At 35.5% G+C, this 7,236-nt stretch overlaps 1 pseudogene; it reads right to left on the reverse strand.

The window, feature by feature from the left end:
- LOC129304550 (putative serine/threonine-protein kinase) lies at nucleotides 1-4,811 on the reverse strand (annotated as a pseudogene).
- Nucleotides 4,812-7,236: the final 2,425 nt, after the last annotated feature.

Consider the following 7,236-nt stretch of genomic DNA (forward strand, 5'->3'; position numbering starts at 1 on the left):
AGCAAGAATAATAGCTCATAAACAGCCATGGTCACACCAACCCAATCTTCCCTCTCATATGAACAACAAATAATGGTTTACAACATATCTCATAAATTTACCAACCAAAAAAAAAAAAAATTCTAGCACAGGGAATTGAAAAAGAGACAAAGGAAATATATTTATTGGCCCAGATAAAAATGGTGGAACTCCAACTGCTCTTTTTACACTTGTCAAGCAGCTGGATCTACCTATTCTCTGGCACCCACATAACAAATAATAAAGAAGATTATATAATATGTAACAATTTGGATCAGAAATACCTTATTATTTTGTAGCTTTAAATAATTGACTTCCAAGGGTCACAATTGGGGTTCCTTCTCCCATCACTGTCGTCAAGTTTCTTTCTTTCTCACGGATTCGTTCAATTTCCTTCATCACGTTGCTCATTGCAGGTCGCCGCTCACTTGAAGTATCAATACATGGAACTATCAGTGACATAAACTCTTCCATGCCTTCTGCTGTATAATTGTTTCCCATTCTTTCATCAACCATGTTTGACATGATCCCAGGGTCTTGCTTACTTTGCACCTTCATTACACCAAATCAAAATAATATCACACACACACACACACACACACTAAACATAACACTGTTACATATATAGAATGTATTCAGTATTCACCGCAGTGAGTGAGACATGGAGTTATGAATCCATGACATACCCATTCAACTAGATTCTGATTTGATTCTGCAAATGGCGATTCCGTTGCTTCCCTTCCGCTTAACAGCTCCAACAAAAATACCCCAAAACTGTATACATCACTCTTTTCAGAAAATCGTCTGAATTCTCTCACTCTGAATGAATAATGTGGCATTCAAATTTTAGAGAAGATGCATATATAGATGACAAGAACAGAAGCAAACCAAGAGAGCTATAGATATATACTCAGGAGCAAGGAAGATTTCATCTGCTGGACTTGAGAAGATGGCCCTGCAATTTCAACTCTTCCTAGGAAGTTCCGAAGCCCTGCATCTGCAACCTTAGGAATGAAGTTTTCATCCACAAGAACATTGGCTGTTTTGAAATCCTTATGCACCAAACGAGGGCTCAAGGAGTGAAGATGAGCCAAACCTGTGTAAAATAGGCCCTACTGTGAATGAGCATTCAGAAAACAAAACCTGTTATGCACACAAAATGTGGTAGTAAATGAATGAGATTTAGGAGGACTTACAAAATGAATTTGTGGGGTCCATTTAGATACTTGAGTACTTTTATATATAAAGAGAAGAAAAATGATACCAGGAAAGCCACAAATGCTCACTGATTTTGCAGAGGATCACCTTTAGCTGCACCTAGAGCTATTGAAAGTCTAAGCTTGAATTCCAGCTTCTCACGTGATTGCTGACCAGCTCCTACAAGTTAATAAGCAAAGCCCCAGGCCTTAGCTTTCAGAAGAAAGTATGCAATAATCTAAACAGAGATAAATTACAAATTGAAGGAATGCAGTATAATCTAATTAATCCGTGGCCTAACTTTGCAGATATATGATACAAAACTTCATTAAAAAGGGGGAAAAAAAAAGTGATGCAGTAACTGCACAGAGATTTACCATACAAGTGACTGGAGACGCTCCCATTAGGCACGTATTCATATATGAGAAACTGTAGATTGTTTTCCTGGCAGTATCCCAAAAGAGTTACAAGATTCCGATGTCGAATGGATGAGAGGAAGCGTACCTGAGGTAAAACTCAACCCTGTTAGGTCAAACCAAGAGAGTAAACAATAAGATATACCTATACCCTTTATGTCGTGAATGAATCTAGACAAGCATACTAATCAGCAGGCTGACCGACAATGTCTATGGGATCCTAATCAAAATTCTAAAGCAAAAACAGACAAAGAACAGAAAGGACTAGAGAACTCAGGTTAATGAAGAAAGAGAAAGCATCCATTTTAAATATGCTCTTCTTTGGAGTTTATCAAGGAGATTTCTATCTTTCATGAAGCTTGCAATGGATAAATTATTAAGCTGAGCATCACCTCATCTACAAATTCCTGACTAGGGAATCCATGGCGCTTCTTGATGGCTACAAGCATTCCATCATGAAGCAAACCCCTGTGAACCTCCCCAAATTTTCCTTCTCCAATCAAATTTTTTGCACTGAAATTTTTTGTCGCCTGAGACAGTTCTTCAATCTCAAAACGCCTAGCATCTCTTACGGTTAGCTCTATCCCGCCATGTCTTCCCACTGCAAGTATTGAGGCCAAAATCAAGAATTAATTGCCCTTTGTATCCTTAGAACCCCCTTAAGGAAACTTACATGTGTTGGCTATACAAGAATACTGTTGTTACCTTGTGAAGGATCAGAGGACCCTGTCTCTGAATTTCTAGAAACACTCCTCTTGTGAAAGAGGCAGAACCATATAAATAGTATAACTATCCCCACCAATGCCACGGCTCCTGCAGCTCCTCCTACTGTTGCTGCAAGATTCCTTGACATCTGGTAATGGGAATCACTTCAATTCTGCTGTACAATATTGTGCAGAGTCCACACACATTAAAATCTGGAATCCAAAAGACAGCAGAAGATCACAATCTATGGAGGATGAAACCCAAAACTTAGATTGAATATATGACAGACTGCAAATGCAGAAAGACATGCAGGTAGTACCTCCTACAGTTTTCTAATGATAATGAAATTAATGAGTAGTTTCAAGCTAAAAGACCCGCAAATTTGGAAACAGGTCGATGAATTCGAGCTAAATGAATGTGTGGTTCTAAATGACACCCTGACTGATGTTTGGAGGAGGCCAAATGACATTTTATCTGCATGTAGTTGATAAATTGAAGAAAGAGGTCCGCTTTTTTGTTCAAATCGAAAGAGTAATGTTACCAGATAGATGATGAGGCAGGATCTCAGAAAGCCGGAGCTTCATTTACCAATGAGGCTTTGATTTAGGCTCCAATGCCACTATCACCGAAATCGAGATTCATCCACATTCCCCCATATGAAGCAGTTGTCTCTCTTTGATACAAACTAAACAACCAAACTAAGAATTTCAATAACACAACAAAGCAGAAAGAGGGTATTTAAGCATCAAAAGCATAAACAAAACCGCTTTCAGATCAGACACAGCTCTTGAAGTTTCAGTTGTTACCAAGACAACACAAGACTCGGGAGGTCCAAATCAATGTGCTTCTTCAAAGGTGGTGATGAGTGGTGACACTCCGTAGGTAATGAAAACCCAGAAGGAGAATCACGCTCTCGATCTCGGTTGTACTTTTATTAAATTAATTAGAAATGCTCTCTCAGTGTACCAACGTCGGATGCAGACAATGCCGACAGAAAGCGACCTTGCGCCGACAGCACACTACAAGGTTTATTACCAAACCACCCAACAATTCAAAGTCATCAGCATATACATATAAACTCTCGAAAACCAGGAAACCTTTTATTCTTTCGTTGTTACCAGCTGACTAGATTCAATTCTCTGAGAGTTGAATTCAATTTGAAGCAGAACAAGACCTGAATAGAAGGTGAATAATAACAACAACCACAACCACAACAATAATAATATACGACGACACGCAGGGACAAGACAAAGAATTTATTTAATTTTATTCAGTTTCAATGTCTTTTGGGGGTGAATAGAGGCACAATTTTTGTATAGTATCTCTACCACATCTCGGGGTTGCCACAGGCTCACGCTGGTAATACAACAGCACAGAGAAGAGAGAGGCAGGGGTAGAGAGAGAAGAGCAGTCTAGAGGAAGTGTAAAATCGCAATGATATAGCTACGTATTTACATAAAGATAATATTTTATACTGGAAGAGGAAAGGATATGAACGGGTGAGAAATGGGAGAAAGGAAAGCGCATAGCTGTGGCTTGTTTGCATTGTGGGGTTGCTGTACCCCACCAGCCAGCTATGTTGACGTTGCTCCTACTGAGCATTTTGATTCAGAGCTTATATTATTATTATATTTATACAAAGTGAATAAAATTTAGGACAAAGCAAAGTATCATATGTAACGGCCAGCCTGCTCTACGGCTGGACTCTTTTTGGCTTTTTTAATTCCTATTTTACATACTAGCACCAACACTTCGGATTCTTATCATTAAAAACAAAAGCAAAAAACCAAAAAAAAAAAAAGCTTGTTGATACTATACAATATTAATATATTATAAGTCAAGAGAACTCCCCAGAAATGTAGCAGTTGAGGGATTTACCTTCCTTTTCGTGAAGAAGTAAAACCAGAGAAGCAACCTTGTGGGATTATATATATCAGCAGCGACGTGAACGAAACATGGTATGATTGGCTGCGATTTGAAAGATTCTTGACTGGATGAAAGCGGATACTATTTTGGTTCCATGATTTGGTACCCTTTCTGGCTTAACAATTTATGGAGATCCACTCTGTAATCGAATTTCTTTTTCGTTTATGGCTGCTTCTTTTTTGGTTTTGGTCTCGTCTCTTCAAAACTGTCATCGTTGGCCTTATATCAGTGTATTCGCTCGACTGAATTTGCCTGGTATTAGATTCAGTGACCTATTGCCATTCTGTGCATCTCACCTAACAGTAAACACACACCCTTCCGAATTATGAAAGAGATCACTCGCTTCGTAATAGGTCCTTCAAACTTTTCAGACAGTATAACCAGTACAACCCCACAAAGATCACGTCTTTATGAACATGATGCAGATTACCAGATGATCCACAGTATCTAGTCGCGAAAACCCTATTGCTACTCAGTCACTTTTTTTTTCCATTTCTTTATAATTTCTTTCCCTTTACGCCTTGCCTATCTCTGGACAATAATTCACGCACACTGTTTCTAGTTTCTATCCTTTCCGCAAAACTGTGGTGGCTTGATTGGAGAACCTTTTTCACACCCCATAAAAAGGTTTAGATGATTGGAGTTAAGGGGGGCTGATTAATGGCGAGAGATGGTTCGTTTTTAGAATTGTTTTAGTGCTAATCACACTACAGTTCTTGAGCAGCATCTATCACTTTCCCTACCAATTTGTGTTTGTGACTCTTAAGAATCTTTGATAAGACCTCACTACCGCTATTACTATTACTGGGAGCACTATAAATTATTCCTCTAAATTATTATTGCTCTCGAGAAGCCTTTCTTCTATTTTATTGATTTCTCTTTTGGCTGTTTTGTGAGACTGCTCACACCGAGGGTGATCCTCCCGGGGTTGTAAGATTGAGTCTGTCACGAGAATACGAAACTTGAGGCTCAAGGAAAATGACGGTTCCGTGAGCATTCAAATATTGAAATTCATGAGATTTAGAATTATTTGGTTTCTGTTCTCATTTTTTAAAACCTTTTTGTGATACAATTTTTAAAATTATTTTTTAAGCAAAATAAAAAAATCTCTTTAATTATCTTAATTTGAAAACAGTTTTTAAATTAAAATCAGGCTAATAATAATGGCTGCTTGCCGTTAATGATAATGGTTTATGATAGAAATTATTCAAACTAACTATATTTTTCAATAATTAAATGTAGTGTATCTTGAAAAAAAAAAATAAAATGAAAACAGTTTTAAAATTGCCACACCCAATCCAAAATTTTCCCAAAAAAAAATTGAATAAAAATATATGAAAGTCGCCATCAAAATTTTAAAGGATAATTTTAAAAACCTATTTAACATGCGGTTACAATATAGAGAAAGGGCTATAAGAGTCAATTGTTGTGAGAAAGGTATCCCACAACACCTATTTATATAAATGGTTACATTAAGTTAAATTTACAAATTTATATGGCCTTAAAAATATCTTAATTATGCTAAATAAAAAAATAAGATAAAAGGTAAGAAACATAAAAGGAAAAATTTTATTTATTTATAAGTTGTACTTGGGATGAAACTGTATGGCCTATAAACTCTTGTGAGAGATCAAAGTCAACATAGTTTGTGTCTGTTGGTTGATATTTTTTTAAAAGGAAAATATTCATTATTATATTTTAAATAAAATAATTTAGATGTTGATTTGCATTGTTTTAATTATGAAAATAATTTATTTCTTATTTGTGACAAAATCTTGAGAAATAATTTTGTGGAAAATATTTTGATATGATTTATGAGTATTCTTGAAGTTATCTTTTAAAATAATTTATCTTATTTTATTTATTTAAAAAAACTTTTTATTTTTAATTATGAATAAAATATTTTAAAATATGTGCTTACAATAGTATTGCTATAAGGAATATGTATCTATGAGATACTCTGAAAGTCCTCGTGCAACATTACAATAAAAGACTCTCGCTATAAATAATAAGTTAATTAATTTATAAATTTGTGAGAAATTTAAAAGTTTCACGTAATTAGAAGAATACGAAACACTTTTATCGAAACATTGTGATAATTTATGGCCATACATGATAAGTTAATTAATTTGTAAAAATGCAAGGATTTTGAAAATTTCACAGTAAATAAATATTTTGATGAATGACCCTGCAATAATTCATCGCCACGTATAATAAACTAATTAACCTATGAACTTGGGAGGTTTGAAAGATGTTACTTTGACAATCACCATTGGAAATTATTACACTAAAGAAGGGATAAGCCCTTAGCATTACAGCATAGAACGTCATACCTGTACGCGAGAAGAGCATGATGGAATCAAGCATAGTGGAAAAATCATTTAAAAAAAAAAAAACAAGAAGAAGAACTGAGGAGGACAAGACCATATGCGTCAATCACAAAGCTATACTACATGTGAGGATTGCAAGAGGAATCAAGCATGGGCTTAAGGCAAGTATTATATGAAGTTTACAGGAGAATATGAAGCACGGACGCACCCAAATTGCTGCCATATCCTACGCGGATACATATCTTACGTGGACACACGTTCAGGATATGGAAGCAGATTGTCTACCATTTTATCTTTCGTTGGACATGGGTTGAAACGATAAGGTTCAAGTGGGAAAATTGATAAAGTAGGGAAATTAATTCTGCAAAACATGGATAAAGGATTGCATGTTTCAATGAATCTTGTCAATTTTTAACGAATATTTATTAAATAAAAAAATGTTGCAATTTGGCTTTTTATATTCTTATAATCACACAAGTTAATCCTGCCACAATAATATTTTTTTCATATCAACGGTTTATTTTCTTTTAACTTGATAGTTAATGTCATTTGATTGTGCTTAATTGCTGTTTGCACTCAAATTGTAAATTTAGAAGCACTGGCCGACTCAACTTAATTGGCTTTAAAATAATTATATGAAAAAA

This window comes from Prosopis cineraria, unplaced genomic scaffold (assembly GCF_029017545.1).
Source record: "Prosopis cineraria cultivar Desert tree isolate PC_DT_omini unplaced genomic scaffold, ASM2901754v1 PC3, whole genome shotgun sequence".
Classification (NCBI taxonomy): domain Eukaryota; kingdom Viridiplantae; phylum Streptophyta; class Magnoliopsida; order Fabales; family Fabaceae; genus Prosopis; species Prosopis cineraria.